The following is a 12,868-nucleotide window of genomic DNA, read 5'->3' on the forward strand; positions in this document are numbered from 1 at the left end:
TGGTGGAAATAACTGCCACAGAGCAGAATAAAGAAAAAAGAATGAAAAGAATTGAGGACAGTCTCAGAGACCTCTGGGACAACATTAAACAGACCGAATTATATGGGTTCCAGAAGATGAAGAGAGAAAAGGAAAGGGTCTGAGAAAAACTTTGAAGAAATTATAGTCGAAACTTCCCTAACATGGGAAAGGAAATAGTCAATTAAATCGAGGAAGCAGAGAGTACCATACAGGATAAACCCAAAGAGAAACACACCAAGACATATATTAATCAAACTATCAAAACTTAAATACAAAGAAAAAATATTAAAAGCAGCAAGGGAAAAGCAACAAATTTTCAGCAGAAACAAAGAAATTTTTCAACAGAAACAACAAAGTTTTCAGCAGAAACTCTGCAAACCAGAAGGAAGTGGCAGGACATATTTAAAGTGATGAAAGGGAAAAACCTACAACCAAGATTACTCTATGCAGCAAGGATCTCATTCAGATTCTATGGAGAAATAAAAATCTTTACAGATAAGCAAAAGTTAATAGAATTCAGCAACACCAAACCAGCTTTACAACAAATGCTAAAGGAACTTCTCTAGGCAGGAAACACTAGAAAAAGTAAAGACCCACAAAGACAAAAACAAAACAATTAAGAAAAGGGTAATAGGAACATACATATTGACAATAACAAATAAATGGATTACATGCTCCAACCTAAAGACCTATACTGGCTGAAGGGTTACAAAAACAAGGCCTGTATATATGCTATCTACAAGAGACCCGCCTCAGACCTAGGGAAACATACAGACTGAAAGTGAGGGGATGGAAAAAGATATTCCATGCAAATGGAATTCAAAAGAAAGCTGGAGTAGCAATTCTCATATCACACAAAATAGACTTTAAAATAAAGACTATTACAAGAGACAAAGAAGGACACTACATAATGATCAAGGGATCAATCCAATACATAAGGCACATTCTAACAGCCATAAAACAGGAAATTGACAGTAACACAAAAATAGTTGGGGACTTTAACACCCCACTTTCACCAATGAACAGGTCATCCAAAATGAAAATAAATAAGGAAACACAAGCTTTAAAGGACACATTAGACAAGATAGACTTAGTTGATATTTATTGGACATTCCATCCCAAAACAGCAGAACACACTTTCTTCTCAAGTGCTCATGGAACATTCTCCAGAATAGACCATATCATGAGTGACAACTCCAATGTTGCTAAATTTAAGAGCATTGAAATCATAACAAGTATTTTTTCCTACCACAACCCTATAAGACAATATATCAATTACAGTAGAAAAACTTTAAAAAATACAAGCACATGGAGGCTAAACAATACGCTACTAAATAACCAAGGGATCACTGAAGATATCAAAGAGGAAATCAAAAACTACCTAAAAACAAATGACAATGAAAACACAATGACCCAAAACCTATGGGATGCAGCAAAAGCAGTTCTAAGAGGAAAGTTTATAGCAATAGAGTCCTACCTCAGGAAACAAGAAAAATCTCAAGTAAACAACCTAACCTTACACGTAAAGCAATTAGAGAAAGAAGAACACACACACAAAAAGTCCCAAAGTTAGCAGAAAGAAAGAAATCATACAGATCAGATCAGAAATAAATGAAAAAGAAATGAAGGAAACAATAGCAAAGATCAATAAAACTAAAAGCTTGTTGTTTGAGAAGATAAACAAATTGATAAACCATTAGCCAGACTCATCAAGGAAAAAGGAAGAGGACCCAAATCAATAGAATTAGAAATGAAAAAGAAGTAACAAATGACACTGCAGAAATACAAAGGATCATGAGAGATTACTACAAGCAACGATATACCAATAAAATGGGCAACCTGGAAGAAGTGGACAAATTCTTAAAAAAAGCACAACCTTCTGAGACTGAACCAGGAAGAAATAGAAAATATAAACAGACAAATCACAAGCACTGAAATTGAAACTGTGATTTAAAATCTTCCGACAAACAAAATCTCAGTACCAGATGGCTGCAGAGATGAATTCTACCAATTAGAGAAGAGTTAACACCTATCCTTCTCAAACTCTTCCAAAATATAGCAGAGGGAATAACACTCCCAAACTGATTCTATGAGGCCACCATCACCCTGATACCAAAACCAGACAAAGATGTTACACAAAAAGAAAACTACAGGCCAATATCACTGATGAACATAGATGCAAAAATCTTCAACAAAATACTAGCAAACAGAATCCAAGGGCACATTAAAAGTATCATACACCATGATCCCGTGGGATTTATCCCAGGAATTCAAGGATTCTTCAATATACGCAAATCAATCAATGTGATAAACCATGTTACTAAATTGAGTAATAAAAACCATATGATCATCTCAGTAGATGCAAAGATTTTGACAAAATTCAACACCTATTTATGATAAAATATCTCCATAAAGTGGGCATAGAGGGAACCTACCTCAAAATAATAAAGGCCAAAGATGAAAAACCCACAGTCAACATCATTCTCAATGGTGAAAAACTGAAACCATTTCCACTAAGATCAGGAACAAGACAAGGTTGCCCACTCTCACCACTATTATTCAACATAGTTTTAGAAGTCTTAGCCACAGCAATCAGAGAAAAAAAAAGAAATAAAAGGAATCCAAATTGGAAAAGAAGAAGTAAAGCTGTCACTATTTGCAGATGACATGATACTATGCGTAGAGAATCCTAAAGATGCTACCAGAAAACTACCAGAGCTAATCAATGAATTTGGTAGAGTAGTGGGATACAAAATAAATGCACAGAAATCTTTTGCATTCCTATACACTAATGATGAAAAATCGAGAGATAAATTAAGGAAACACTCCCATTTACCACTGCAACAAAAAGAATAAACTACCTAGGAATAAAACTACCTAAGGAGACAAAGGACCTGTATGCAGAAAACTATAAGACACTGATGAAAGAAAGATGATACAAACAGATGGAGAGATATACCATGTTCTTGGATTGGAAGAATCAACATTGTGATAATGACTATACTGTCCAAAGCAATCTACAGATTCAATGCAATCCCTATGAAACTACCAATGGCATTCTTCACAGAACTAGATAAAAAATTCACAATTTGTATGGAAACACAAAAGACCCCGAATAGCAAAAGCAATCTTGAGAAAGATAAATGGAGCTGGAGGAATCAGGCTTCCTGACTTCAGACTATACTACAAAGCTGCAGTAATCAAGACAGTATGGTACTGGCACAAAAACAGAAATATAGATCAATGGAACAAGATAGAAAGCCCTGAGACAAACCCACGCACCTATGGTCACGTTATCTTTGATAAAGGAGGCAAGAATATGCAATGGAGAAAAGAGAGCCTCTTCAATAAGTGGTGCTGGGAAAACTGGACAGCTACATGTAAAAGAATGAAATTAGAACACTCCCAAACACCATACACAAAAATAAACTCTAAATGGATTAAAGACATAAATGTAAGGCCAGGCACTATAAAACTCTTAAAGGAAAACATAGGAAGGACACTCTATGACATAAATCACAGCAAGATCCTTTTTGACCCACCTCCTAGAGAAATGGAAATAGAAACAAATCTAAACAAATGGGACCTAATGAAACTCCAAAGCTTTTGAACAGCAAAGGAAACCATAAACAAGATGAAAAGACAACCCTCAGAATGGGAGAAAATATATGCCAATGAAGCAACTGACAAAGGATTAATCTCCAAAATATACAAGCAACTCATGTAGCTGAACATCCAAAAAACAAACAACTGAATCCAAAAATGGGCAGAAGACCTAAACAAACATTTCTCCAAAGAAGTTATACAGGTTGCCAACAAACACATGAAAGGATGCTCAACATCACTAATCATCAGAGAAATGCAAGTCAAAACTACAGTGAGGTATCACCCCACCCTGGTCAGAATGGCCATTGTCAAAATATCTACAAACAAATAAATGCTGAAGAGGGTGTGGAGAAAAGGGAACCCTCTTGCACTGTTGGTGGGAATGTGAATTGATACAGCCACTATGGAGAACACTGTGGAGGTTCCTTAAAAAGCTAAAAATAGAACTATCATATGACCCAGCAATCCCACTACTGGGCATATACCCTGAGAAAACCATAATTCAAAAAGAGTCATGTACCACAATGTTCATTGCAGCACTATTTACAATAGCCAGGACGTGGAAGCAACCTAAGTGTCCATAGACAGATGAATGGATAAAAAAGATGTGGCACATATTTACAATGGAATATTACTCAGCCATAAAAAGAAACAAAATGGAGTTATTTGTAGTGAGGTGGATGGACCTAGAGTCTGTCATACAGAGCAAAGTAAGTCAGAAAGAGAAAAACAAGGACCATATGCTAACACATATATATGGAATCTAAAAAAAAAAAAAGGTTCTGATGAACCTAGGGGCAGACCAGGAATCAAGACACAGACGTAGAGTATGGTCTTGAGGACATGGTGTGGGGGAAGGGTAAACTGGGACGAAGTGAGAGAGTAGCACTGACATATATACACTACCAAATGTAAAATAGATAGCTAGTGTGAAGCAGCTGCATGGCACAGGCAGATCAGCTTGGTGCTTTGCGACCACCTAGAGAAGTGGAATAAGGAGGTTGGGAGGGAGACGCAAGAGGGGATATATGTATGTATATAGCTGATTCACTTTGTTCTACAGCAGAAACTAACACAACACTGTAAACAATTATACTCTAGTAAAGATGTTAAAAAAGACAAACATTAAAAAAAAGTAGATTCAAAAACTGCCTTTAAGGTAGGGATTAACATATACACACTACTATATATAAAATGGATAATCAACAAGGACCTACTGTACTGCACAGGGAACTCTACTCAATATTCTCTAATAAGCTATATGGGAAAAGAATATGAAAAATAGTAGATATGTGTATATGTATAACTGAATCACTTTGCTGTATACCTGAAACTAAACTGACACAATATTGTAAATCAACTATACTCCAAAAAACAAAAGAAAAAACTACCTTTATGCCTAACTGTTGCAATGATTTGTATAATTAGTTCAGTAAGATAATTTTTTTTCTTCCTCTTTAGAAGCTTAGTCATTAGATCCAAAGTCACATTTTTTTCACTCTCTTCTCAAATGAGGAAGGTTTCATTTACAGTTTTTTCATGTTACCCTGTGTCTCACATTTGACCTAAATATTACCCTTACATTTTACCAGTTGGATTCTTTCAATCTGTCTTCTTCTGTAAATAATGCTGATTTTTCAGTCATGGTTCAGTCAGGAGATAAACCATGCAGTACGTGGAATGGGTGCAGTTTATCAAAAGAATTCATACCTAGTAACAGGCGAATGGAGTAAAGAATGCAGTAATACCTAATAGAGAAAGCAGCCACTACTCTTAAGGGTGATATCAGTGCAAAAGTTCCTCCCTCACTCCCACCCCCAAAACACCACTCCCCACCCCAAACTGAGGCTCAGAACCCCCTGGTGGCGCATGGCTGTAGCCCAGCAGATAGTGGAGAAGTTCACTGAAGTTCCACAGGAGGATGCCAGCAAGCAGAGAACTGCCTCCTATATGTAGCGGAAACTCATGGGGAGCTACATTTGGGGTAGGTGGAGTGGGTCCTGAACTCGCAGGGAAGTGGCTGGAACACCCATTGGGATGTTGCTTAACTGAGGTCCACAGTACTTGCTGGGAAACTGCCTGCAGGATGCACTAAGGCTCACTCCAACTTTATTATTTAAAATTTTATTTCTGATTACAAATGCAATATGAGGTCAGTATTGGAAAAATGTGGAATCAGAATAGGATAAAATAGGGAAAACCACAGCTCTCAAAAGCATTTAAAAGCAACTTTTACAGAGTATATATATCCTACATGTACATTGTATAGATTGTACAAAAATTGTATTTTAGAGGATGGTAACACGATATGTGTTTATATTCAATAATGTAAGTCATTCCATTTTTTTCTATTTAATGTAGTCTTGGCTATGTTCACCTACTTGATTTTTAATATAAATATTATATTCTACTTGTCAGTTTTCATACATACCAACACGCAAACATAACTAGATTTTGAAATGTCTGGCACTTTTTGGTCATTTAACATTAAAGGAAATACTTTTGATGGACTTTGTTTTTTTACACACTCCTTATATATTACTTTAATAGCATTAGAATAATACACTTTGTGAAATAAAAAATTACTAATTCCTAGTTTTGAAATTCTGTTTCCATGTTTTCATTTTGTAGAACTATGATGAACAGTTCTATGCATAAAGGTGATCTGAACTGTTTTTAAGATTCTTCAATATAGTGTCTATAAAGTTGAACTGAGAGGCAAAAGTCATGCATTATCAAAGCTCATAGAAAATTGCTGTCTTGTGTATCATTTAAAAATATTTTCCATTTTAACCATCAGTATGTGTGAGTATACCACAGACTATCTCTGAGAGTATGCCTTAGCATTAAGTTTTCTTTTTTGTTGTTTCAAAACATCATGTAAGTATAATTTTTCAGACTTTGAGTAGAAAAGATATTGCAGTTGTGTGTGTGTGTGTGTGTTTTCTGTGCTTGTGAGAGCAAGAGAGACAGAGACAAAGACAGAGAGATACTAAGGATTGTAAAGGTGGCACAACTCTATCTCATTTTCAGTTTTTAGCTATATAAAGAATCAAAGTACTAATTATATTCTGAAAAATCAAAATTATGCCCTAAATGATACAAATTATAATTCATAAACTTAATATAATTTATTATTTTTATTGTTCTCAATTCACTCAGATAATGCACATATAATTATAGGGCTACTATGCAAGGTTCTTTTCAGAACAGCAAGGACTAGATGATTTCATAGCAACTAATTGTAATGCAATAATTCGGGAAGTTTTCTGAAAGCACAAATTTGAGTATGTTAAAATAGTTTCAAATTTTATTTTCCTTGGACAAAAGCTTCTTTTACAGTGCAAATGTATTTTAATTATAAATCTACACTTAAAAATCATATTAAAGGGAAACTATTTTTACTGATACATGCCAGGGGGTAAATAATATTAATGCTAAATGCATACCTTTTAAGAAAAGAATAAAATGGACTATGATATGTCTTTGTTTAAGCACAAAGTTCCAAAGCTCTCCAATTGTCCTTTGGATGAAAGTTGAATCACATTTTCTTTACTATAGAATCAAATCTGAGCATTTCAAGAGGTAAACAGTGATTCTTTGATGCCTTACTTCAAAGCATTCAGAGGAAATTAATCAAATTAATCCATCCTTCTTTCCACTGGTAACAAAAATTATTCACTGCTTTGGACTCAGAGCATTTCACAAGACCCTAATGAGTATTGGGAAGGAAAAAAAAAGTATTAAATTGTGGCATTAAGGAGGAGACTGTAAAGCACTGAATATTCTTTTTTTTAATGCCAGATTGGAAATGTAATTGAGTGAAGCAGGCCCCGGGTGGTTGGAAGCATTGCAAAGTGCATGGCCCGTCTAAAGGTGGCAGCTGCTACCCAGCAACCATGGATCATTGCCACATTGGAATTCAGAACCAGGTTTGGCAGATATTCCAGTGTTTGTGGAAAAGAAAGAAATTCATATTGTAATGTGAGCTCTCTAAATTTTTGAGTGTTGATATTAACAAAAAAAAAGTCCTTGTGAGCTGAATCAAATAAGTCAGGAAGTTCCTCCTTGTTAAATGAAAAAGCATTATGTACTTGACCTTGGTCTTGCCCCTCCCCAATTTTAATCAAAGTCCTTAAAAGCATTTAGAAAATATTTAAGTGACAATTATTTCTTATGTCAATTTTTCCTTGAGGAGCATCAAGAGAAAAATGTATTTCCTTCCAAAAGCCATTGGTTGAAGACCAAGCAACTCTAATCATTTGGCTAATATGATTGTTTATATATTTCCCAATAATCAAATAATTGTTCTCAGTTGATAAAGGGGAAGAGTATTTAAAAGGTTATTTTTAAATTACAGCAATACAGGTATTTTTTGAAACAAAGGGATATTGCTTTCAATACATTTTTTGCCTAATATAAATGGTCTCTTTCCATATCTCTTCCAAATCTCTGAATGAATTCTCACGTTTTTTCAAAATTGTTGCTGTAAGCATGGTTAAATTATATCACCTCTATAGCCAGACTCTCATATTCTGAATCCAGTTCTGATGTTGCTAGCTACTTCACCTTGTGTGCCTTACCCAAATTTCTTGAGTCCCAGGTTCCTCATCTAGAAAATAATGGTCATTTTGGGATCAACTTCAGAGGCTTACTATGAGGATTTTGTAAGGAAATCTTTAAAGCTATCAGTGATAGAAAGTGTTCCATACATCTTAGTTATCATTATGTCCTTTGAAGTCATTCTTTTTTCCTGGTTTACATGGAAATACTGCTGCAGATGTCAGAAGACACATTTTTCTCCCGCCTGAAACATTGCACATTTGTAGCAACCATCTTCATAGAGGAAAACAGAATTCTTATTCACTGCTGCACATATTTAATATATTTTTGAGATCACTCTACCCCGTTTCTGGTCTTTATAAAGTTATCATAAAATTATAAGTGCCTTTGACAATTATCTAGTTACTAGGCACAAAAGTATCAATACATGGGAACTCAGAGAGACTGAGTGATTTGCCTGGGATAAATAAATAAGAAAGTGGCAGAACTGGGACTAAAATTGTGTCTCTTTGTTTTGCTTTCATTATATATTTCTATCTAAATATATTTAAGTTGGAATTATAAATATTAAAAAAATTTGAATGCCTTAATTCATAGACTTTCTCCATTAAATTGGAAAGAAAAGGCTACATTAACAAGAGAAAACCATTATTTTTATAGGGAAATTTTGTCAATTAAGCTGCAGTATGCCAAACATCTGTGTACCTGTCAACCAATTCTACATGATTGACATAGTTTGCATTCATATACAGATATTCCTGCATTTTGAGATCTAGTTTTACACATTGACATTTTAATATAAATGATCAATAGAAAATCATATTCCATGGGCATCATGAATGAGTCAACAAATTTATTTGGCTTACTCTAAATAAATATTTCTTAAATGTCACATTTGCACAGCATTAAAAGTTTTAAGCAAATACTCGTGAAGCATGCCCCGTGACACTGATGATTGAATATATTATCTTGTCTCTTTCTAATGAAGAAAACAGTGTAGTTGCCAACTTTATATGAACTAAGGGAAGTTCTCTGACCACATGAGATGTTATTTCAAAGTAGATTTCCTTTGGAAGGACGATATTATGCTAAAATAATATGAGATTTATTTTTATTGCCCACTAAAGAACTAAGGAAAATACAATGCCATGGAAATTGTTATTTTAATGCTGTATTCAAAAGAATAAAAGTTAAATATAGAACTTTGAATTGCTTTTCTTCTCTCCTCACTGGTAGTATATGTTCGTATTCTGGAGATTGGGAAATTCAACTTCACACAACACATCCAGCTAATGAGATTGCAGAAACATTGTGGTCTCCATCATTTCCTTATCAGTGACAGTCCATTAAAAGCTCTAACCCCATGAAGTGAATTTCAGTTTTAAACTTTTGCATTCTGAAAACGGTCTTCCCAAGACCATTAATAGATAAGATGGATGCCACATTTGTTGACAGTTCAAGATACTTTTACCCTACTAGAACTGTTTTGAAACCAACAACAGACCTATTATCTTCTTTTACAAAGAAATTTTATAGTGCTATTTTAGTGAATTGCAAAACTCTGAAGGAAATTTTACTTTTATTTACCTGTGTTTTTGTTTCCTTACACAATGCAGTAAAATATGTACAATGTGTGTTTGTAGTCTACATTTGAATTGCATCCTTTCAGAAAAATTGAATAGGTCTACTAAAAACAATTTTCCTTTCAAGTGTGGCATGCTTTGTCCTTCTGAGAACAGAAAGATGATGATTTATTCCTGGATTCTTAATAGTTTTGGTTGCAATAAGTTAGTCATGATCACAATTGAATGTCAGGATTGTAAAATAATCAAAACAGCCTTTCCAAACTTAGTGTGGAGAAACTGAACAAATGCAAGCACAAAGATATGACTTCACCTCCTGACAAAGAAGGAGGAGGAGATTCCTGCCCAGACTGATGTCCCAAAGAAACAACCATGATTGTGAGGCATGGCATCCAGGGGGAGTTAAAGTCTTACTATTTTAGGTAATTTTTAAAATTGAAAATGTGTACAAGTTTCCTTCCATGAATGTAGTTAGAACATGTCAAAAAAGAACGGAATTCAACTCTCTGAATTCAGTCTCAGAGGTTTCAGAAAATAGTAGGGATAGTCACCTGAAGCAATTAGGCTTTTGAGAAGAATGGCATGTGGGCCACTGCTCTAGCTGTCCCTGAATGGGGACTGGAGACAAGGGCACAAATCTAGGTTTCCGGAGCTGTCCAATCAATAACTAGTGCCTTTGAAATATAAAATTCAGAAAACAATCAATGCATACTTAGGATTATCTGGTGATACAAAAAGTGCAGAAATAAATATGCCTGGAGATGGAGATACAGCTACTGATCTACAGTGCACAGAAAACTGGATACACTGAGTAGAGTGACAAATTCATGGTGTGCTGAAGAGAAGAGCTGTGTTGTCCTGTCAGGTACTGAGATTAAAATCTGTTTACAAAAAATAAATAAATAAATAAGAAAAAAAATCTGTTTACAACATTCAGCAAAAGAGGGTTGGCTCCCTTTGGAAATTTATTTGTACTTCAAAGGATGCTAAATAGAAACAGGATCGAAGATATGTTTGAAAGAAATATGCTGTATTTGAAGTGGAATCATCTCCCATCTTTAGTGAAAATAGCTCCATAATATCCCAGAAGCCAGGAGCACTATAGAGAGATTGTTTGGGTGGAATTACCAAATACACTTACTTACATTAAATTAATATCAATAATAGTCAATACACTTTGATCATTTTCTATGTATAGTAGTATACTTTATGTGGCTTATGTTATTTAATCTCTTCAATTAATCTATGAGGAGTCACTCAATGTTTGTCAATGTCACAGATTAATAAATTGAGTTTAATACAGATTAGGTATCTTTTCTCAAGATTATGAAACTAGAAAGCATCAGAATAAGAGTTTTCAAACCCTTATTTAGCAAGGCAGTATATACTTCCTAATGCATATGATTAAGAAACAAGTTATCTCATACTTTATGTATATGTTATTTGATACTAAGAGACTCAGTCAATCCTTCTGAGGGTACAGGTAATGGTAAACGCTTTTTCTTTCCACCCAAAAGCTTCAGATAAAATGTTTTTAAGTGAATTGACTGTAAATAAAATTTTAATTTTATCTTAACAATATGCTAGAAAGATAGTTTTAAAAGTTTTTCATAATTCAAGATGATTTATATAATTTATATAATGTTCACATTAATTAAAACATGGTAACTGGGGTATACGTATGGATAATTAGAGTAAGTTGGTAAGCTAAATATTCTGTCTAAAATAGATTATAAATTTGAGTAGACAAGAAAAATATGTTGCAATATCCATTTGAGCAACAGCAGCTTCTTATTACAAACACCATGCTTAATATAACTATCCCTAGATATAAGTGAAAAATATCGATTATCACAGTTTTGCTTTTTGCTTTTTTTAGTAAACAAAAGAGATATTAAGTTTCAGAATGATGAGCTCAACTTTCTTATTCCATGTGTCATTAGGATGTGGTATATAAATATTCTCCAACTTTGCTCTATATCTTCACAACAACGTGCAATGATAAACTAATGCTTTGCAATCTGAAAATTACATTTGTCACTTTTTTCCTCTAAGGGTGTCAGATTGAAAAACCTTTCTCATTTATGATCTGTGCTTCAATTACAGTTGAATTCAAGACTACATGAAAGAACTTGGTGCTGACAGTATTCAGTTTTCACATGGATATGGTTTTCCAAGACACCATAGTTTTCTGCTCCTTGTCCTTACTCATCTGTCTACTTGCCTCTTAGATTAAATATTTTCAACAAATATGCTTATTTGAAAGGGTCTTGTTTGAATTTTAATGTTATTATTTTGCTGCCCCATTTATACCTTATACTTAAACAAATTGCTTCTCCCCACTGCTGTAGCTTGTTACAAAGTCTCCATTGTGGATTACAAAAAGGTTTCATAATATCTGATCCTGAGGTGGCTAACATGATTCCAACACAGTATCTACAGGATAAATCCAAGCACCTCAAGGATAGATAGGTGTAGAAAGATCAAGTTAACAAAAACTAACACTTATAATATGAAAAAAAAAAACCTAGAACAACATGCAGTGCTTAACAAAATAATATACTGAGAAGAATGTGAATATTACAATGTCTATATTTGTTGTCACTCACATAGAAGTATGGTGTTATCATTAGTCATTGAATTAGCCTAACTAGATTTTGATGGCTAAGAACACTCTCCAAATAGGCATCTTGATTTTTTCCACTGAGATGGGATTGGAATTTCAGTTCTCCAACTAAGAGATGTTTTATATCAACCCAACTTGACATAATTAGCCAATTCTCAATTTAATGTGTCATCCAATCTCTCCCCACTGATGTTCATAAATTTTGTATACACTCTGATTTCATTGGATTATTCATTATTTTTGACTTGACTCTCTATTCCAAGGGAAAAATAAAAGGTTTTATAGTACATTATAGTAGTTGCTAGATCATATACCTAAATTTTAGCTTCTTTTCACATTTATAATCATAAATCTATTAAATTAATTTCCAGAACATTTTGGAATATAGGTGGATTGAGATACACATTCTTGTCATGTTTAGATATTTCTGTTGGTACTTATGCTTTCTTTGAATTTTATTAAACATTGA

Source organism: Stenella coeruleoalba, assembly GCF_951394435.1.
Source record: "Stenella coeruleoalba genome assembly, chromosome: 7".
In the NCBI taxonomy this organism is placed as follows: Eukaryota; Metazoa; Chordata; class Mammalia; order Artiodactyla; family Delphinidae; genus Stenella; species Stenella coeruleoalba.